The sequence below is a fragment of the Cavia porcellus genome, unplaced genomic scaffold, assembly GCF_034190915.1.
Source record: "Cavia porcellus strain 051 isolate PalLab524CR breed Dunkin Hartley unplaced genomic scaffold, mCavPor4.1 scaffold_25, whole genome shotgun sequence".
Lineage (NCBI taxonomy): Eukaryota > Metazoa > Chordata > Mammalia > Rodentia > Caviidae > Cavia > Cavia porcellus.
In genome coordinates, this window is record NW_026947508.1 from 17,427,053 (window position 1) to 17,450,278 (window position 23,226).

General features: G+C 40.9%; 1 protein-coding gene and 1 pseudogene across 4 annotated transcripts in view; one reads left to right on the forward strand and one right to left on the reverse strand.

Annotated features, from left to right (window-relative positions):
• The window catches only part of Luzp1 (leucine zipper protein 1), an 85,314-nt gene extending 63,010 nt beyond the window's left edge, over positions 1-22,304 (reverse strand). For 2 of the 4 annotated variants that reach the window (XM_005004312.4, XM_013153850.3), the window contains exon 1: positions 19,502-19,627. The gene's annotated coding sequence lies outside the window, so the exon portion shown is untranslated. Of the gene's footprint in view, positions 1-19,501; positions 19,628-20,745 lie in introns of those variants that run through there. The other 2 variants (XM_063235731.1, XM_063235729.1) reach the window with 2 other exon arrangements.
• On the forward strand, positions 2,901-18,766 carry LOC100723184 (large ribosomal subunit protein eL31-like; annotated as a pseudogene).
• Positions 22,305-23,226: the final 922 nt, after the last annotated feature.

Below are 23,226 nucleotides of genomic sequence, written 5' to 3' on the forward strand. Positions count from 1 at the left end.
AAACTTAAAGCACTGGGACCCCAAAACGCCTATGAAGGATGAAGAAGAAACTGACATAGCACAAAAGGGTGGGATTCAACCAAAGCAGTTAGAGTTGAATCTGTGAAAAATTCATATGACAGAAGTAAATCATACTTGTAGCTCATGTCTTCCATTCATTTCACCTTTTCCCCCGCAAAAAGAAAGCTGTTTCCCAGTTTCCAGCAAATCTAATACCTTCAAATGCTGTTTCTCCACTTACTGGACAATCAGGACACAAGAATGATGCAGCAACATCCCCTCTACCAACAGCCCCACCTCCCCTCAAACAACAGGAGAAAATCCAAGAGCAGGAGGAAGGAGGAGCTGAGAGCAGCCTTCTCATTTAAAATACACAGGTTAGTCCTGCTTATGCGAGACAAGTGACTGCCAGAACATGTTCCCAACCCTGCCTCCTCCATTTCAGATTAGGGTTAAATCACCTTTTTCTCCCTTTTATCTTCTTTTGTAGTACTGGTGGCACCAGAACCCAGGACCCAGGACCCTACTCATGACAGGGGCTCTGCCAGTGAGTTATATGCCCAGCCCTTCTCTGCAGAGACAGGGTCTGGGTCTTCAAACTAGCAATCCTCCTGCTTCATCCTCCATAATAGATAAGATTACAGGTATGTGATGCCACATCCAGCTAAATAATCTTTTACATCATGTGCCCTTCAATCAGTTTTTATTTTTTTAAAGTATAAAATTTATTGGAAAATAAGAATGGGAAACAGGAATAGCTCCTGAGAGACAGCAGGGGTCTCAAGTGGCTTGCTCTTTAATTTTGTTCTCATGTCCTTAGACAAATTCTTTTATATGATTCTTACCCCCAAAATGGAACTAAATACAATAGTCTAGACCTTGTCTCTTTCACAGGAATGTTACTTGAAAGAAATGTTAAAGACTTGAAAAACTTAAAACCGTAATAATACTGAAACAGCTAACATCTACTGCATTTATTTCATGTCATTCTAAGCCTTTTGCACAAACAATTTCTCCCCAAAACCCTAAGAGACAGATCTGCTAACCTTATTTTTCACAAGATTAAACTGAGGCTCAGACTCAGAAAAAATTTCCTCGAGAGTGCACAGTAGAACTACAATTCAAATCTAGGCCATCTAGGTCAACAAACTTGAGTACATGCTACTAAATTAACATACATGATGAAAATTATGCTAAAATATTATAGCGCATGGCTTAAGGAAGCAAATACATTAAACTAATTGAACAATCAACAAATATTTAAATTCTATTTTATTCCCAGGATTTTTTTTTTTTTTTGGATGATACATATTGGAGACTGACTGAAAGCTAGAGGGGACCTTCACAGTGAGCTACGCTACATCCTCAGCCCTTTATTTGGAGACAGGGTCTTGCTAAGTCACTAAATTGCCCAGGGTGAAATTTTCAATTTTCAATCCTGGACTGCCAAGATTACAGCCATGTACCACCACAGTCAGCTCATCTATATGCCTCTTTTCTTTTCTTTTTTTTTTTTTTTTGCGGTACCAGGGATCGAACTTGTAACCTTGCACTTGCCAGGCAGACGTTTATGTCACTGAGCTATATCCCCAGCCTTGTTTTTTTTTTTTTTGTTTTTGTTTTAAAACAGGGTCTTAACTCTACAGTTCAGGCTGCCCTTGAACTCACTTTGTAGCCCAGGTTGACCAACTCACAGCAATCCTCCTGCCTCAGCCTCCCAAGGGCTGGGACTACAGGCTTTACATGCATTCTGAGATCAAAATGTGAGATAATACATGTGGACACATAGGCTCCAAAATCACACAGACCTACTCATACCATGTTATTTACAGTACAAGCAAGTTACTTAACTGCATTTTAGTGTCCTCATGTAAAATTTAAGAACTAGATGGATCACAAATTCATCTCAGAATAGTGCCTGGCACATAGTAAGTGCTAACCAAACATCAATAATTATTATTTCACTTTTATTTGCCTCTTTACCTATTTTCCATGTAAACAGAAATCTTCCCCAAAAGTACGACATAACCTTGAAATGGTCATACACATATTGGGTTTTACATGTCAGGACTTCCATTCTTTGGTAATATTTTCTAGCAATTTTGTAATATATGCAACATTACACTGATGTGAGCATCTATTCTATCATTTTTAATTTATGGCTACACTATATATCCTACATGTAATAATACTGCAAATTCATATCTCTTAATACAAGTTGTCACGTTTCTTTTTTGTGGTGCTGGGGTTCAAGCCCGGAGCTCCCCACTCCCACTGAGTAGGCAATTGTTTTACCACTAAATTATATACCTACCCAAACTGTCACATTGCTGAGTGCAAAGTAACTTTCAAAGTTAGTGTATATGGCTTTTTATCAGAAGACCTCCAATTAAATAAAGTAGTAGTTACCAGTCTTAGAAATTACTTACTCTTTCTTTCTCACTTGACAAATCTCAAGCCTGAAGTGACTTGCTCAAGTTCACATACAGAGATAAGATGGACCAGGTCAAAATCTCCAGACCAAATCCAAAGTTCTTTCTCGTTTCTCTGGACTAAGTAATAATTTCATTCCTTGTCAGAGATTGTGATACACAGCTGAGAACAGAGAATGACTCAAATCTCTTAATGGTAAAAATTTCAAGAAGCAAGTTTTTGCAGATCATTTAATGTAGCACAACAAAACAGTAGTAGTGTTACTCGTACGTACTGCTTCCTTCTCAAAAACTCAAGTTATTAGGGCTGGAGATTTAGCTCAGTGGCATAAGTGCCTGCCTGGTAAGCGCGAGGTTGTGAGTTCAATAATCACCTGTACCACAAAAAAAAAAAAAAAAAAAAAAAAAAAAAACCCAAGCTCATTACTAAAACAATAGCAGCCAGCTTTCTAACTTGGGCCAGGAAGAATGGCTCCCACAAAGAAGGGTGGTGAGAAGAAAGCTGTTCTGCCATCAGCAAGGTGGTGACCTGAGAATACACAATCAACATTCACAAGTGCACCCACGGAGTGGCCTTCAAGGAAGTCATTCCTTGGGTACTTAAGGAAGTCTGGAAATTTGCCATGAAGGAGATGCGGACTCCAGATGTGCACACTGACACCAGGCCCAACAAAGCTGTCTGGGCCAAAGGAACAAGGAATATTCCATATCTGTGTACAGTTGTCCAGAAAACATATTGAGGGCAGAGATTCACTAAACAAGCTGTACACTTTGGTAACCTATGTCCCTGTTACCTCGTTCAAAAATCTCCAGGCAGTAAATGTGGGTGAGAACTTACTTTCTTTCTTTTTTTTTTTTTTTTTTTTTTTGTCTTTTTCCTTTTTATCGGTACCAGGGATCGAACCCATGACTGCCTGCTTCCAACGCAGGCGCGTATGCCGCTGAGCTAAATCCCCAGCCCCTTGAGAACTTTCAAATAAAGTTACAAAGCTGTAAAAATAAAATAAAATAGTATTAGCCTCATCTAATTTGTTCGTGCTACTCATTCACTGCTATCTCTGCACTTTTTCAAATGGTATTAGCAAATCCAGGTCAAAATACTAACAAATTTCAAGGAAATGTCACAGTGCAATGTTGTTACAGTAAAGACTCCTGAAAACAAGCTTGGAGATTCTAATATTGAGATTTTCACTGTAATTACTTTTGCATAGAATCTGATCTTTTCTTCAGAAACATCCTTCCATGATAGACTAAAAGATCACAAAAATTTTCTCAGTAAAGCCACTAACTGACATTCATTAAACTTTCCCAAACTTTTAGAGCATTTCAAATCCAATAGGAATTTACCACAGGGATTTAGTCCATACCACTGTTTTCAAAAGTATGCTATTATACTTTTAATCTGAGCCAAGAGCAAAAGTGGGAAATCTACCTCATAAACAAGCCACAACAAGATAGGAGAGAAAGGAAGAGCAGAAGCAGGAAGAGTGGCAAGGCAAACCAATTATTTACTTAAAAGTCCACAGGGTAAGAGCACTGTAAGATGCACAGTGCCAATCCGCCCCACCAGTTCTCTGCCAGTGAGTTCAGGCCACAAGATGAGGACCAGAGTCCAACAACCAGCCAAGCTGCCAGATAAAGTGGCCTTAGCAGGTTAGATGGAGCCAAACACTGATGTTTCTAACTCCCAATCAAAGAACAGAGGCTTATCAGGGATGATGATGATCAATAGCTTAAATATGGCAGAGATTAAGGAAGACAAAACAGCTATGAAAAGGCTTGAGTCTGTGGACACTGCTGGATCTTCTGATAGTGTTTTTACAGTTAAGTGCTGGAACAGAAACAAGAGAAATGTTAGTGAGTGACCACAGCCAGGCATGGCGCACATGCCTGTAATCCCAGCCCTCTGGAAGGCTGAGGCAAAAGGATCCCAAGGTTGAGTGCAGTCTAGGCAAGTTAGCAACTGAGCAAGACTGTGTCTTAAAATAAAAAATTTAAAAAGGCCTGGAGATGTAGCTTAGTGCAAAGGCCCTGAGTCCAACTGAGTGAATACTAGACAACATGATAAAGAAAACTGATCCAAAAACAATCGGACAAAACAATAAAAATGAGAGCTGGAAAACTAGAAGCTGTGCAAAAAATGGCAAAATGATGGTTTAAATCTGGCAAGCCCAACCCATGGCCCACAGGTCACATCCCTTGGCCCTAGACAGCAAATAACAGGCACCCCACACACACCCAAGACTATAAAGTCTTAACATTACTATGTGATTTTTAGTGATATTCTTCATGACCCAAATGCTTGGTACTTGAACGTTGGCTGGGTAGGCAGTGATGGGATGCTGCACAGAGAAGACTGAGTACTAACTTGGCTTCCTGGCCACCACACAGTGGAACCTGGGATAGCACACTTCACATGTACTTCTGCAATTATTGAATAAATGCAGTGACTACCGATAACTGTACTCCAACCTGCCTACATATGTGTATTATCTGTGGAGAAAGATGTTTATTGTTATCAAGTACACATGTAAGTTTAATTATTTAATTGGACTTGTATTATTTCATGTTCATGTCATAAAAATATTTTAAAAGGGAGTTCTACTTATATACATTTAACCATATTACATTTTATATGTAAACCAAAAAAAATCATCTTCGGTGTTGCTTGAAGCAATTATCAATGGCAAAGGAAGAAAAATAAGTTAAAGAACTGTATGGCTGCTGAGGACAAGAAATGACATAAAAAGATACACACACAAAAAAAGTGCTTGGTACCAGAGACAGTAAGTCTTCAGCACTAACCAATCCACCTTGTTCAAAAGGAATGATTTTCAAACCTACTTTTCCAGAAGCTGGACCCTTAAACATCTTTTCATTTCATTTGCCAAGACTAAGAATTTGTTCAATTGTGTCAATTGAACAATTGTGTTTATGTTAGTTGAGTTGTACATTTGCTTTTAATTAGGATTTGTTAAAGAGTTTTACAAAAGGATAGAAAGAATATTATTCAAACGATAAATGAATGCCACATGGTTAGAACTAGGGCTATGGATCATACTTTGTCCTTCATACACAGAGAGGAAAAGCATAGGAAAGAGGAAACACTAGTTAAAATTTAGGTAACACTTCATTGACTTAAATTATTGTCTAACCAGTTATCTCAACTATTCTACTCTTTATTTGTATTCCTATGATACCTAATTCAAGGACAGAGAGGTAGAAAACACATGGGCACTGGAAAAAACAATCTAGAATTTTGACTCTACAAGTGCCCTGAGGGACATTTCACAAATTTCTGTAAGCCTCATTTTACTCAAATGTAAAGCAGGAATAATACAATAGCATTATTTCATGAATCAGTTGCAAAGATTAAAATGTTAATACATGCCAAGTGCCTGCTATATATTTAGTAGATCCGAAAGAAACAGTATATAATACATTCTACTATAACACACCACAAAGACAGAAATGGACTATTTTAACTAATATTATAAACTAAAGCATCAAGCCAAGGGTTTAGCAATGCAGCAAAGTACCTGCCTAGGCAAGTGTGAGATCATGAGTTCCATCCCCAGTATCCCCCCCCAAAATTTTTTAAATAAACTATATCATCAAGCTGAAACAGTTTATCTATAGTTAATAATATACATAGGACAAATACTATTTTTTAAAATCCTAATATCTCCCAAAAATTCCTCCTACTTGATAGTTAATTTAATTAGTGGTGATTATATTTATTAGGGTATAATTTCCCATAACTAAGCTTACACAATGTTTGTGTTTTTTTTTTTTTTTTAAAGCCAGTCAAATTTAGCAGTGGGGGGGGTGGTATACCAACTTTAGTGACACTAATGTTAATAAGTTCTGATAACCCACTGCCATCGGACCGGCCGCTTACACAATGTTTAGTGCTTCAACATGTACTGCATTTTTTCCCAATGAGCACTCACAAAATCAAATAACTTCCAGATCAATCCTAGAACAATTTTAGAGAATTTTAACGTCTCTCAAATAATTACTTTATACACATGTAAAGTAATACAGTTAGCAAAGAATTTGAGGGCAACAGATATGAGGCTATATTTTCTCCTTTCCTTTTCCAACTTTTATGAGCTAATATTTTAAGAAAGCCTGTTTTACTAAAAAGCCTGTTTTACTAACTTCATTATGTTAACATTAACTTTCTTTCTCTATACCACCAAGTTCTCACTCTCCCTTATTCAATATCTCTCCAATCTCTTTTTTTCCCACTCTATCCCCTAAATTCATGTCCTGATACTATTCACACCTGAATTTCCAACAAAAACGGCAGCACCAAAAAAAAATCCTTCAACGGCCTCCTTTCCAATAATCTTACACACCATTTCCTGACCAATCAGTTTATAATTCCAAGTACATTGAGTTACTTCCCAATCTATCAACCTTCAGTCACTGCTAGATCAAGTCCAAATTCCTTAATGCTGTTGATAACCTGACTGAACATTACCTCATTAATCTTATCTCTTTCTAGTATACAACCTAAACTGCATTACTAGATCAAACAATATTGGATCAGGTCCAACCAATAATACAACTTATTCCAATCTCAGTATCTCTACCTTTGCTTTGTCCTGGTCTGGAAAATTATTCTTTATTTCTTTCTTTCTTTCTGCCTACTTAAATCCTATCTATCTATCACTGTAAAACTTAATCTGTCCCCATGAAACTCTCAAAACCTCGGCCAATTCATCTTAGTACACTACAAACTGTCATTCTGACACAAACTAATAGCATAACAGACCACTAGTCACCAAAAAACACTAGCAACATTTTGCATAAGGGTAAAGTATTCAATATTAAAAAAACTCCGTTAATGTGAGATGTCCTTTCTCTTACCTGTTTTAAATGCTCCACCTTTTATATAATGGTTTTATTAGGTAAGAGTTGTTCTCCATTTTTATGCTCTTTTTGGAAAATAACAAGCTCTTGAAATGTCACTAGTTTCTGAAACCCAAGCCAGGGAGCCACATTAGCCTACATCCCTCATTTTGGCTTTTATATAGGGTTTAATGTAGACTAGTGGCTCTCCAACTACAATTTTAAATTTCTTAAGAACAAGAGCTACATATGACACTACTTTTATCTGTTTTCTCCAATTAATTATCTCTGAACTGAATACACAAGCACTATAAAACGGAACATAAGCCAGGCATGGTAGCACGCATCTGTAATCCTACCACTTGGAAGGCTGAGGCAGGAGAAGCACCATCAGTTTGAGGCCAACCTGAACTGCATAGTAAGACCCTGCCTAAAAAAGTGTATATAATTAATGAAATTCATGCCTTTTAAATTTGATGTGAAACTGGCTGAGCCTGTAATTCCAGCACTCAGAAAGCTGAGACACGGCTGGGGAAAAAGGTCAGCAAAACAAGGGCCTGCCTAGCAAGTGCAAGGCCCTGAGTTTGATTCCTGATTCAAAAAAAAAAAAAAAAAGCTGAGGCAGGACTGCTAGTTCACGGCCAGTCCAGGTTACACATAGTGAGTGCAAGGCCAGCCTGGACTACAGAGCGAGACCCTGTCTCATAAAAACAGAACAAAAACTTGATGTGAAACTAACCAAATACATAAGTTAATTCAGTGTTCTTTGTCTCCTCTCCACTTCCTTAAATCAGATTTTCTACATCTTTCCGGATTGTACCACATACAGAACAGTCATCTACTTCCCAAAAACTCTAACTTCACTTTATTGGATTCTATCTAGGAATTGTTAACCCTCAGTTAACCTATCACTCCTTTTATATCTGCTCCATTAATGGTCTCACCATCCTCTCATCTATTTTCCCATCACATTTCCTTAAAACTTTCCCGCCCACCTTGGTTCTGAGATTGAACCAAAGACCCTACATATGCCAGGCACATTCTGTACCACTGAGCCCCGTACTGAGGACCACTGTGTGTGTGTGTGTGTGTGTGTGTGTGTGTGTGTGTGTGTGCGAGAGAGAGAGAGAGAGAGAGAGAGAGAGAGAGAGAGAGATGGGCTAGATATCTGACCCTAGGCTTCCTGCCTAACCAAAAGCCTTAGCACTAAGCTGTACCCCAGAGCTCTCCCGAAGTTTTTGAGTATCTTTCAAATTGCCTTTTAAAAATATTTTTAAATTTTTTAAATGTCTAATTTTATCACCTCATATTAAGCTTTGGGTTCAATCCCCAGTAATGCAAAAAAAAAAATTTTTTTTAATTGCATTCCAGTACAGTTCCAGCAGAAAGCATAGAAAATAGTAGTATTGATTTTTTTTTTGTCTTTTTCGTTTTTTATCGGTACCAGGAATCGAACTCACAACTGCCTGCTTGCAAGGCAGGCGCTTATGCCACTGAGCTAAATTCCCAGTCCCAGTAGTAGTACTGATTTAAACCTATAAGGAACCTTACACAAACTGCCTATTTATAAGTTATCTCTGTTTAAAAAGCTTTCATATTAAACCAGCTTCTGTACTAAGTCTTCCATTTTGAAGACATTTAATCAACCCTTAAGCCCATCAAAATCTAAAAATGGTTTTCTCTCTATCCTAGGGAACATGAGAAGATGCTGACCTCACTTACTTAGGAAATAAATGATCCTGAATGCACATAGTACATTAAATTATCATGTGTTCTGGTCTGAACAAAATAATGTTCAAAAGTAGGCTTAGGTTGGACACGGTGATGCACACCAGTAATCCCAGCTCATGGGAGTCCGAGACAAGATGACTGACGTGAGCTCAAGGCCAGCCAGGCTACACAGTGAGGCCATGTCAAAAGAAATAACGAATGAATGAATGAAAGAAAGAGATTTAAAAACAGCAAAGTTGGCACTGAATATTTGCTTAGCATTGATCTCTAACAAACCGAGCTCAGATCCTACAGACTCAGTTACTCATCTATAAAACAGAGATACTAGGGGGCTGGGGATTTAGCTCAGCGGCATAAGCGCCTGCCTTGCAAGCAGGCAGTCCTGAGTTCGATCCCTGGTACCGATAAAAAGGAAAAAGACAAAAAAAAAAAAACAGAGATACTATTATGTACTCTAAAGGGTTAATGGAAGAAGCCTACAGACATACACAGTACTTAAAATCAGTGGCCGCTGATACAGAGAAGTCCATAAATTTTATCATCAGTCCTCAATGCAACCCTCAGATTAATTTCAATTATAAAACTTAGATATGGCTGGAGATGTAAACGAAAACAAGGGCTGAGCATTCAGCTCAGTGCTACAGCACATACCTAGCACGCTTGGGCCATGGGTTCAAACCCTAGCACTGCAAAAAAAGTGACCGCTCCTTTTCACTATTAAATACGTGTAATTAAAATGACCTAAATCACATAAATACAAGTAACTAATAAGACAGCGTATTTGTAATGAAGCTGTTTCTAGAATGCAAAGCTGTAATAAAAATAACAGCAACGAATCTTCATTTACCTTGCTGAGCATTTAATATTTCCAGTTAATCTGAAACTGTATATAACTTTTTTTCCTTCCTTTTCAGTATAGGGATACAAAGGAGCACTCTATCACTGAACTACATCCCCGGCGCTTGTTTTTTGTTTTGTTTTGTTTTGTTTTGTTTTGTTTTTTTGAGACAGGGTCTCACTAAAATGCCCACGCTGGTCTCAAACTAGCCATCTCAGCCATACAACTGGGATTACAGTATTGGCACAAAGCACTGTCCCTGGCTTATGAGATTTCTTTATGTGTAGAAACAGGAAAATTCTGTCACAATAATATGAATATGAATATAAATGACACCATTTATCTATGTGAACTCTTCTGCAGAAAGCCTACACAAACAAACCTTTGGCAAGTGGGTCAGGAAAATACATTTTACCCTCTAACTATAATTAAGTTCAATTCTGTTTCTAGACAGATATGCCTGTCAGCAGACCAAAAAAATGTTTCTTTTTGAGACAAAATAAAACTTTAATTTTCTTTTTGATAAGTGAGATTATATGTCTGAAACATTTTAGAATTCCACTGAATTTTCATTTTTTAAAAGTTATAAATAAGGGGGCTGGGGATTTAGCTCAGCGGCGTAAGCACCTGCCTTGCAAGCAGGCGGTCGTGAGTTCGATCCCCAGTACCGATAAAAATGAAAAAGACAAAAAAAAAAAAAAAAAAAGTTATAAATAAAATCATATTGACATTAATACAACCTAATGATACGTTAGGAAAATTCTAACTCAATGCCAGATGAGGAAGGACATGCCTGTTATCCCAGCTACGGCGCTGGGAGGCTGAAGCAGGATTGTAAATTCAAGGCTCTGTCTCAAAATAACAATGTTTTTAAAAGGCCTGGGAATGCAGCTCAGTGGTAGAATGCTTAGCATGTACAAGACTCTGAGTTTAATCCCCCATACAGAGAGAGAGATTCCAACTCGATCATAATTCAAGTTTAAACAAGTCATAGTCAAGCAATGTTTTGTTTGTTTTGTTTTTTCCAAATTTACAGAGGTGCAAAACAAGGATGTTATTCAAAAGGAATTATCTTAGGAAGCAAGACTCTCTTCCAATCATGTAGCAAGGCTCAAAACTTCTTTCAAACTCCATTTTAAGACTCAAAGACAAGACTCACACACAGAAAAATCCTAGTCTCCAATTTTTTAGAATGGCATTTCATTTGTAACCAAAAATGTGAATCACTTACTTTATTCAGATTTTCCTAGCACCAAAAGTTAAGTAAAACCCCTAAAAGTGCAGATGTATCAGGATTAAGAATGTGCAACACACTCTAAAGATAAATCCAAAAGTAGTATAGTAGCTGTGTCCCCCTTAGGATCCCCAAATGAGACGTACAACCCAGGACAGCATCTAATTCTACATAAACGCTTCCTGAGCATACACACCTATGATAATGTTTAATTTATAAATCAGGCAGATTAACAGTAGAACTGAAAAATTATAATATGTTACAATGAAAGTAATGTAGGGCCAGGTGTGGTGGCACACAGCTATAACCCAGCACTCGGGAGGCAGAGGCAAGAGGAGTGCCACGATTTCCTGGGCTACACAGTGAGTTTAAGACCTGCCTGAACTCCACGGTGAGACCCTGTCTCAAAAACCTAAAAAAAAGGGGCTGGGGGTTTAGCTCAGCGGCATAAGCGCCTGCCTTGCAAGCAGGCAGTCGTGAGTTCAATCCCTGGTACCGATAAAAACGAAAAAGACCAAAAAAAAAAAAAAAAAAAAAAAACCTAAAAAAAAAAAGGAGGAAGGGGAGGTAATGTCAATGTGTTCTTTAAGGAATAAAGAAAAAAATGGAGAGTGGAGTGCCAGGGATAGAATCTAGGGCATTTCACATGTTAAGCATATGTTCTATCACTGAGTTGTATACACCTTCAGCTCTAAAACAAACATTCATATTTTCAGATCTCAAATGACTACAGGTAACTGAAAGTTTTGCAAAAAGCTAAACTTCGGATAAGGGGAAATTCAGTTTAGTCTCTGTATAAATATATATAAATATATAAAATTTTCCACTTAGAAAGTTCTGTTTTGTTTTGTTTGCTTTTGTCATACTAAGTATTCAACCCAGACTTTGTACTGATTTACATTTCCAGATCCTTTAATTTATTTTGAGATAGGGTCTTTCTAAATCACCAGGCTGGTAGGCTTGAATTTGGACTCACCTTGCCTCACCCTTCCAGGGTGCTGGGATTACAAACATGTGCTGCACCATCAGGCTTGACGTTTGTATTTTAATAGATAGACCTAAGAGATTATCATAAAATTACATAGCAACAAAATCAGAAATCTGAAATATACTTGATCTATATAAGCAGCAAAATGATACTAATGTCACTGGAAACAAATAAAATTGTCTAATTAGACCATTTAAAATTATCATACTTTCAGGCCAGGGATATAGCCCAGTGGCGTAGCACTTGCCTGGCAAATGCAAGGTCGTGAGTTCAATTCCCAGTAACCCCCCCACCAAAACATGGATTCACTTTGAGACTATATTCTTTTTTTATTTTTTTGTCTTTTTCCTTTTTATCGATACCAGGGATAGAACTCACGACTGCTTGCTTGCAAGGCAGGCGCTTATGCCGCTAAGCTAAATCCCCAGCCCCTCTATTCTTAAGTGAATAAATGTTTAAATATCTCATTGTTTCTCTGGTGTGAGAAATGCAAAGTATAAATAAGGACCAAAATGTATGATGGATATTGGAAAATGGGAAGACAATGTTCAATGAGAAGGGGAACAAGGAAGGGGGAAAGGAGAAAAGGAAAGAAGGGACAAGGAAAAAAGGAATAGAAGGGAAAAATAGAAACAAATTTTGATCAAGGTTCAACCAAGTCCGTGGTGCTGGAAATTCCAAGTCGGACCACAGCCTGTGGATGTCTGTAGTACTCAAGGCTTGGGTTAAGGATGAATCAGTCAAAAAGAAACAAAGTTCCTATATAAGAAATCACACTAATCTCTGAAAAACTTGCTTAGCATAATCAGAAATTAGTAAAGTTAAAATTCAGTTTTTGAATGTCCCTGAGTTTTTTCTAGTCCACTAGCACAAAAAGAATGTTACATAGTTTAAAGCAATGCTGCATGCCTACTACAATGCCTACTACAGCTGCTCAAAAGGCCCAGGAGCTGGGCATGGCAATATACACCTAAATCCCAGCACTCTGGGAGGCTGAGCCAGGAGGACTGCCACTCTGAGATCAGCCTGGGCAGTTCAGTGACTTAGCAAGACCCTATCTCAAAATAAAAAAGTCCGTAGCTCAATGTGAAGGCCCTAGCTAGATCCAACCCCGAGTATGAGGGAAAGAGAGTCGTTTATATGGTCCTTTGTACATCAATGTCATTTGCTTGCTCAATCATCAAAAACTTCAGTAAGGGGTTGGGTACAGTGGTGCATATCTTAACCCAACCACTCAGGTGGGCAGAAAAATCTTAAATTCAAGGCTTTCCACAGTGAGACCTTATCTTAAAACAAAAGCAAGACAGGAGAAAAACAATTCCACTGTGCAAAGCTCAGTGAAAGGATTCCATGACAGTGTTAGCAAAGACAAATTCAGCTTCTGATCAAAAAGTTTATCACTGGGTGTGGTGGTTCATGCCTGTTAGTCTGAGGCTTGTGAACCAAGAGTTTAATGCTGGGCTATTCGGGAAGTTCTAGGCCAGACTGGATTAGAGACTCTCAAAAACAAACAAACAAACAAATTGGGCTGGGGATATGGCTTAGTAGTAAAACACATAGCCTAGCATGTGAGGCCCTAAGGTTAGAGCCTCAATACTGCAAACAAAGTTTTTTTTTTTTTTTTCAAATTAGGTAATTAAGATACAAACTGGTATAATTTACCAAGAATGTCAGACATGGCACAGCACACCTATAATCTCAGCACCTGTAAGGCTGAAACAACAGGACTGCCTGAGTTCAAGGCCAGCCTAACTACATACACGGTAAGATCCGGTCTCAAAAACACAAAACCAAAAAACCACCAAGAATATGTGAAATACTAGCTACTTGTAGTTATAAACTATAAGATTTTTAAGAAAGTAAGAAGTGTTTGGTCCAAAGAGGTGGATTAGAACATACTACTATGACTTAACAAGAATGTGTTAATAAACACCATAAAATTTTAGAGATTTCTTACCACAAAGTTAGTACAGACTTCAAAGAGGGAAAACAACTGAGTCCTGAAGGATAAAAAGTATTGAAATAGCTAAGCAACATCAGAGAGAAGAAGACAAAAAAACTGGAACAAAGGTGATGAATTAAAAATAGGGCAATTCAAAATTAAATATTTAGTATATGTTGGCCACTGTGTTACGTACTAGGTACACAGTGGAGAACAAAACCTGAATTCCCTGTACTTACAGAGTCTAGAGGAAAAGACAGATAATAATCACGCTTGCAGATGTATCATTACAAATTATAACAGATGTGATGGAGGCAGGCAATAGAGGACAGCAATAAGGAATAACGGGAAAGTACAAAGAACCTCTGACACACATAAACTCAGCTATGAAGGAAGCAGCCATGCAAAGAGTGTTAAGAGAGAGACATCCTATAGATGTCTATTCTCTGGTAGTTTGCGTTGTATCTCTTCCTATTTTATCCATTATCTGAAAGCATCCATCTCACAGTTTGTTATTTGAAGAGCCTTTTTATTTTTGCATGTGCCTCTCTATGCCTGTTATCTGGATAGTCATATTTTTTAAATGCAATTAAAAATTTGCATAAGCCTTTAAAAATTCCCCTTGATTTTTATAAAATTATCGTGCCTTTTTGTAATGTAGGTAGAAGGACCACTAAAAAAATGAGAAAGGAAAGAACAGCCATATATACAAAGGGCTGAGGTAGAAAAGAAGTTGTTGAGTTTAAAAATAAATAAGCTAAAGTGAGTGAAGTATAACTGGGCAACAAAAATGATGTGAAAATAAGCTGGAAAAGTAAGCAGGGGTCAAGCTATACAACGCCTTAGAGGTTATTTTTGTTTTATTCCAAGTCCAAAAGAAAACCACTAATTTTTTTTTTTTTTTTTTGCAAAATAGTGTTAAATAAAAGGATCCAGAACCAGAAGAATGTATACTATATGATTCCATCTTTACAAAAGGGCAAGACTCATCTGTGCTGCTACACTTGTGGGGCACAAGGGAAACAAGAACTGAATGGGAACTCCATGGGGGCTTCTAGGGACTGGTAACACTGGTTACATGGGTCTTTTCAGTTTACCCACACAAGTTTTCAAACTGTTCTCATGTGCATTCTTCTACCTACATTACAAAAAGGCATGATCATTTTATAAAAATCATGGGGAATTTTTAAAGGTTTATGAAAATTTTTAATTACATTTTAAAAATATGACTATCCAGATAAAACAGAAATAGAGAGGCACATGCAAATATAAAGGCTCTTCAATAACAAACTAATGTGATGGATGCTCTCAGATAATGGATAAAATGGGAGGAGATATAACGCAAACTATCAGTGAATACGCTAGTTAAGCCTGCAAGGTGGCGTGCACTTGTAATTCTAACACTCAGGACAGCTGAGGCAGGAGGACTGCTGTGAATTGAAGGCGCCAACCTGGACTACAAAGTGAGTTCAACACCAGGCTGAACTGCATAGTGAAACCCTGTCCTTCCCCTCCCAATCCCCAAAAAGGTATACTTAAAAAAAAAAAAATACTGAGTTTGGGAAAGAGTTGCCCCATAAAAGATGAGCTATAAATTCTTTATAGACTGTAAGGAGGTATATCTAGAAATTACAAAAGGAATAGATGAAAATAGCAATTTCTATAAAAGCTAACAATGCTTAATATGTTGTGGTTCTAATTTTGAGTTGGTATTTTCAAACCTTCTCCTTGATTCCCCACTCCCACCCCAACACACCTAGGTGCGTAATGAAATAACAGATCCCAAACCTGAGCATCAGTCATGCCTGAGCCCAAATCAGTGGTTGGCCCCTCACTAGCTCTGGCAGTCACTGCTCCGAGATCAGCTCTCTCAAGTGTAAAATGAGGATAATAACTACCTCCTTGCAGTTATTACCTTTTCCCACAGCCACCCAAAATGTTGAGTAGTCTGGAGGTTTTTTTAAATTTAATCATTATTTCTTAATGGTATTTAAGGGCAATGGCTTATATTAACCAAAGTTTCCATTCTTAAATTCACAGGTGGAAGATCGAGATTATAAAACAGAGAAACAAATGAATTTCAAAAAGGAAAGGATGAAGTAATACAAAGTTTTTTCTAGATCCTCAGTAGCAGCAGTTTCGACCATTTTGCAAGTCAGAGACTTGTGCTAATGCAAACTGGGTCAGGCTCAGTGACTAAAGAAATTATGACAAGGAAAAAAATCTTATGTCTACCCAGCAACCTCAATTTCTATCTAATGTATTCTTCTCTTTGTAGAATACTAGCTAAAACAAGAGAGGAGATCAACACTAAGGAAATTTTGTCATAGGGTGGAAAGGCAAGGCTTCCAAATATCTCATAGCGTTCCCACCTTTAAGTGTTATTATCTGGACGTTATACTAACCATAACACATTAAGGACTTCACAGGCCTAGGAGCTAACATTTCAAAGGGAAACAAAAATGCCCAACTCCTTAATAAATCTTTGGGGCAATTTTGTCCCAAAAATGTAGCTTCTGGCCTAAAAGTAACTAAAAATCTAGTTCTTTCCAAATTTGGTCATCTTTCTCCTAAATAACAAGGTCTCTCTCCTCTTATTTTAATCTATCTCACCATTAAATTCTAAGGCTTCCTTATTTCCTAGCAAGTTGACACACTTACTCTAGTATTTACTCTGATCTCACAGTATTGAATTTGAACACAGAAACCTAATGTTCCCCAGGATGGGCCTGCTACTCAATTCCTGAAAGTAACAGGTTAGAAGAATAAAGGTAATGCTAGTGATTACACAACCGTACACATCTCAAAGTTAGACACCTGGACTATCTAGGTCCCATCCATAGTATGTTTCAGAGTTAACATTGTCCCAAAAAGCCATGTTACATAAAAAATGGCTTAGTTTCTTACCAAGAATGTCATCCTTTTTTTTTTTTTTTTTTTGGTCTTTTTCATTTTTTTTATCAGTACCAGGGATCAAACTCACGACTGCCTGCTTGCAAGGCAGGCGCTTATGCTGCTGAGCTAAATACCCAGCCCCAAGAATGTCATCCCAACAATGACCTCAACTGTAGAAGAACCATTAGATGATTACTATTTTCCATTATATTTAAGTGAAATATTTGATGACTTAGAACACCATTTCTGCTACTAATAACCAAAAATCACTACATGCAGGTCACAGCATCCCCAAAGCTCACATCTTTCTTAAAAATTAGAATAATTTAAAAATATACTGATAACACTGCTACATGGAGGTACTGCTACTGGGAAACATTTAAGTAACTTATTTTAGGGTCTATAGTGACCTAGTTGCTGAGTCAAGGCCTAGAAACAAGGTTTCCTGGTTCCCAGGCAGCAGGCATAATGGAAATAGCCACGGACTTTTCAGAGTTGACTTTGAATCTCAGCTCCGTTTTTTACTGGTTCATGTGTGAACTTGGAACAGTACTTTGTGACCTTCAGTCTGTACATCTGTAAAACAGGCATTCCAACTATCGACTAACAGAATTGTTTGGAAGACTATGCAAAATATCTACCACCTAGCAAAATTACTGGTAACAGAGTAGGCAACTCAACAATATTAGTTCCGTTTCTTGGTCTCACATTACTTAAGACGTAAAGAAAAAAAAGTAATTATCAAACTGTATTATTACTCGTTGATCAACAATGAACCTACTGGCTGTTTGGTTCACACTCTCTCCATCCCACTTGTTCAATTTCTTAACTTTAGTAACTATATTTAGAAAAGTGGCTTAATTTTAGAAACCTGGAAAATTCTTCCGAGTAAATTGAGCAAAGCCTTAATCTGCCCCAAGGGGAATTCTGAGCTAAACAATTATTTCTAACAAGAGAAGAATTTTCTATGGGGGTTATTCAATTTAACGGCACAAACGCCACCAAAGCTGCACTCAAAGTGACAGCAATGTGGAACATACTGTACAGATTCTCTGAAAGGAAATATCCTCCTAAAATCCAAACCCTCCTCTCCTCTCTAATGTGGGGTAGTAAAATCTTTCTAGGTGATCTGAATTCTTCCGGGCTCTGACACTAGTCCAGTTCCTTAAAACAGAACCACCGCAGCAGCTGGGGGAGGGGTCAAAATACCCCCAAAAGGCAAGGGAGGTCCACACAGTATTTTCTTCTCAATCAATAGATTCACCAGTAGGCGCTCAGAAACACAATCCGTTCCCCAAGGTCATTCAAGTCAGTGAAGGTGCAACGGAGAAATCCGCAAGCAGTCTTTGGCCTTCTGCAAATAACACTGCAGAGATTTTTTTTTTTTTTTTTTTGAGGTGCCTCCTCTTTTTCCCTCTCCCCCCTTCAAGTGTGAGCACTGGCCTCGGCATTTCCGAAGCAAGCCACAACAAGCTCTGCAGTGTTAGGAAAGGGGCTGACGCGATGAAGAAACAGATGCTCCAAAGCAACATGGTCTTTCTCGGCTCGCAGAGCCTCCTCCAAGGTAATTAGCACAAACCGCAGGCACCTCAGAGAGGTCTCCACCGGGCAACGGAGCCCAGGCCCGGCCGCCCCGGGACGCCGGCTTGCCCGCACGCAGCCTCGCAGCCGGAGGCCAGCGGCCCCAGACCGCGCGCTTCATTCCTGCGCTCAGGGCAGCCATGGTTCCCTCCCCGCCGGGCGGCGGGCGGGGGTGCGCAGGGAGGCGGGCAGCGCGCTGCGGAAAGTTCACCGCGACGGCGGCCCGGCTCGCCCGCGTCCCCCTGCAGATTCCACCATTAATTAGTCCTAAGGACTGTCTACTGGCAACTTAAACAAAGCGAATGCCTCAAATTCCTTCCCGGCCCGGCGGCCTGGCCGCGAGACCAGCAGCGCCTGGGACGCGGGCGGGCGGCCGACAGCTGGGGCGGCGGGACCCCTCCCGGCCGCTCGCGCCCCCGCGCCCGCACCGGCCCCGCACGCCGGCCGCCGCCGCCCGCCCGCCCGGGCTCCCGGCTCTTCCTGTCTGATCACTTCCTTCCTCCCGGTGCCCGCGGGCCCCGCGCAGCCCCCTCCCCGCGGCCCGGCCCCGACCCGCGCCCCGCCCCCACGGGCCCGCGCCCGTGCCCGCCCCCGGAGCCCGAACTCGACCCTAAGCTCCTCCGGCCCCCAAAAACGTCCCCTTCGCGCCTCTGCCCCAAACACTTCTCCTCAGGTTCTCGCTCCCACCAAGAAGTCTCCTCAGATCCTTCCCTCCCCCTCCAGAGGAAAATCTCAGAACCTCTTCCTTCAACTCCCAAAACATTTTCAAGGTCTCGCCCCCAAAAGATCTCCCCTCCCCAGCTCGTCCTCCACCAGCCTCCCAAACTCTCCTCCGCCCCACACCCCCATTCCTCCGCGGGTGCGCCCGCCGGTTCTGCCCCTCCGCTCTGGGTCCCCTGACCCTTCCGCAGCCCGGACGACCTCGGCGGATGCCCTCCTCGCCCTGCGCCCGCCCTAGCCCCCGCACCGCATTCCCGCCGCCTCCCCCCGGACCCCTCACCTCAGCGGCCCTGGCCCGCGCTCCCGCCAGCCCAGGGCTCCGGCGCTGGGCTCCCAGCAGCCGGCGCCTCCTCCGGCTCCCCGGGACTGACAATGAGGGGCGGGGCCATGAGTGACGTCGACGTCCTGAAGGGCGTGGTTTGCAGCAAGAGGCGGGGCTTCTTGCCTGGTCCCGCCCCCTACGTCCTCTCCCCTTTCCACCTAGCCTTGTGCTGTATTTGAACTGTTACCGAGTTCAAGGATCAGGGCCTGTAGTAGACTCCCTGGGAACTGGACAAGGAAGGTAGGACGTCCTGCTTTCAGGAGGGGCACTCTCAGAGGGTTTATGAGGATTAAATAAGATAATCCATGGAAAGTGTTTAGCCCAGAGCCTGGTACAGAGTAATCACTCAAAAAATACTACAGTACTTCTGTTATTCGGCAAATGTCAATTTGGACTCAGAAGGCCTGGGCTCCAGGCTGGAGGGGTGGCGCCTGCCTGTAATCCTAGTACTGGAGAAGCTAAGGCAAAAGAATTCCAAGTCTGAGGTCAGCCTAAGCTACAAAGCAGGACCCTCAAAAAAGTAAAAACAAAAAAGCATGCGTTCCAGTTCCTGGCTCTGCTACTAACTCATGCTAGAAAAGCCTTTTCCCATCTATGTTCTGCATTTGCATTTCTGTAAAATGGGAAGAGGCAATGACCACCAGATGATCTCAGAAATCCTTCCAGTGACTCTAGACACACTCCCTTGTGGTTCTGCTATATCCAAACTACTCAGGGTCGGGCTGGAGGGTGGAGGGTTTAGCTCAGTGGCATAAGTGCCTGCTTGGCAAACACAAGGTTGTGAGTTTGATCCCTAGTACAAAAAAAAAATCATCAGACTACTTAAGAACCAGAGAAGAGTATTGAACACATCCACCTGAATACAGGCCACAGCCAGAGACACTTTCTAGACACAGATGCCTCCCACACGCTGGCACCCAGCAGCACCCACAAGCTGGGACACAGATGCACCAAGGACGGCTTCCTCTCTGACTGCAGCAGCATGGTGAGTCTGTTGAGACATCTCTTGTGTAAGCTCTTTATTGCCAGTGGAATAAAGGCCAAAGCCCTGGCCTGAGATGATCACACACACATACATGTCTTTTCCCATTCTCATTCTCTCTCGTTTATACAAACTGCCCTTAGCACACCCACTGCTTTCCCACATCTGCCTTTTGCTCATGCTCTTCCCTGTTGTCATCTCATCACATAAGCCCTCCTACCTTCCTCTGGCCAGGAGCCACTCCTCCATGCTCTGAATACCCAGGGCATTGAGCTGAATGCTCCTGTGGGCATGAACACAGTACAACTTCTTCTTCTTCTTCTTCTTTTTTTTTTTTTTTTTCATTTTTATCGGTACCGGGGATCGAACTCATGACCGCCTGCTTGCAAGGCAGGTGCTTATGCCGCTGAGCTAAACCCCCAGCCCCCACATTACAACTTCTATGAAATCAACTTCTTCAGTTTGTTTCTTCGCTCTTGCTGGAGGTGAGAAGCCACACATACTTGTAGAGCTCAAGAACTGATGTCAGAAAACTCTGGGGTCATACACCCATGTTCTGGTTCCCATGAGCTCTCAGAACCTCAGTCTCCTGTCTGTAAAATGGGGCTGATAATACAGTCTTTGTGGGGTTTGTTTTAAAATTACATGTGCTACTGCGTGGAAAAATACAGTATTCCAAAATTATGTGGTTGATAGTCTTATTTTCAATATTATTACTGTCATCAATATTTCCTGCCCTGATAACCACATGGCAACCTTGTGGTAATCTACCCAATCATTTCATGTTGGAGAATTTTAAAGGCCTGGGATAGGAAGAGGCTTGCTGAAAGCGGCTCTGCAAAATGCTGCCACTGGAACAGGAACCAGCAGATCCCAAGTGGATTCCGTAGTAATCTGAGGCTGCAGACCATCTCTGACAAGCAGCACCCCTCCAGGTTGGGGAGGGCTGGGAGCTCCGCCTGCAAGCTCTTTGCGGCATAGCTGACCCGGTTCTGCCTCCTATGTCTCTCCTCTCACGTTTCTCAGGGAGAGATGGAGCTGAGTGAAACTGCCCTTGGCATCTCCACAGTCCTCCAGAAGTGCTGCAGCAAAACACTGGGCGTTTCCAGAGCCGGCCTGTGGGAAGAGGGGAAGGGCTTTGCAGTTCTGATTAATTTCCTGTGCTGCGGACAGGCAAATAGCTGTCCTGAAATGCCTGGGCTAGTCCTCAAGGGCCCCTAACAAATTGCAGCTTATTTTTAGAATGGGAGATTCAAAAATGCTACTTCCCATGAAAAGTAAGCATGGCCACAGTATTGCTGCTAGCACAGAAAGGGCCTTTCCTGAGCCCGTTCTGTGTGCTGACACTGATGCCAAGAATTGCAAACCCTAGGCAGGCGGAATCCAGCACACAGAGGGATCTGCAGGCAGAACTTTCTCTGGACGTATGACTTCATCAACCGCTTATACATCCATTCACGGCAAAACTTTCACTCAGGACAGAGGACTCGGATTCTAGCTCCACCGCTGGGCCAACTGTGTAACCTTGAGCTTTCGAAGTCTCTGCACCTCAGTTTCTCATCTGCAAAATGGAACTGATAATACTTATCTTGCACAGTGGCTACCAAGATCAAAAATGGAATGAAATAATACATGGGAGAGCTTAGTTCAGAGCCTCACACCCAGTTTAGGCTAGGAAATGGGGGTTACTGTTACAGATTCACATGTCCTCCCAGTGCTCCCCCATGTGCTGGCCTCTGGGCTGGAAACATAAGAGTCCTGGCCTCTCTCAGTGAAAAGAACCCAGTAAATTTGCATGAATGATCAAGGAAAAGTTATCTATGAGGCTTCATTAAATGGAAAGAAGAATAAATGGCAGAATTACAGGTTATTAGGGTCTCATTGTTATAATTTACAATGTATACTCGATACATAAAAAATAAGAATATAAAGAGCTAGATGAGAACTTTTACCTTTTGCTTTCCTTCTGCTTTGCTTTTCTCTGTGTGAGTACAGTATGAACTTTCAAAAAAGATTTTACTAGAGAGCTGGGTGTGGTGGTGCATGCCTACAATTCCAGCACTCTGGGAGGCTGAGGCAGAAGGATCACAGTTCAGCCTCGCCTGGACAACTCAGTGACTTAGCAAGACTAATTCCAAATAAAAAATAAAAGAGAGAGAGAGCTGGGGATGTAGCTCAGTGCAAAGGCCCTCAGTTTAATCTCCAGTACCATAAAATAAAATAATAAAAGCATAAAGGGCTGGGAATACAGCTCAGTGAAACAGGGCCTACCTAGTATGTAGAAGGCTCTGTGTTTGATCCCTAGTGCTACCAAAAAATAAAATACTTTTTAAAAATAAAACTAAAAAAGGCTGGGGATGTAACTCCATGACAGTGTGCTTGCCTAACATGCGACAAGGCCCCGATTCAATCCCTGGTAAGAGAAGGGGGTTTAAATAGCTTTACTAGATGCTAACAGGGAGAAAAGGGGATAAAAATACAGACATGGGCGTATCAGCAGAGGGCATCTGTGCCAAGTGGGCACACTGCAATATGATGTTCACAGGCCCCATTGAATCTTTGTGTGATTCAAGAAAAAGACTCTGAGAACAGAACCTTCTCCCCAGGACTCATGGTCCTATCAACTGTTCATTCACTCACTCATAGCAAAAGGTTTGGCATAGGATAAACTGTGATTCAAATCCCAGCAGCTGGGGGTGTA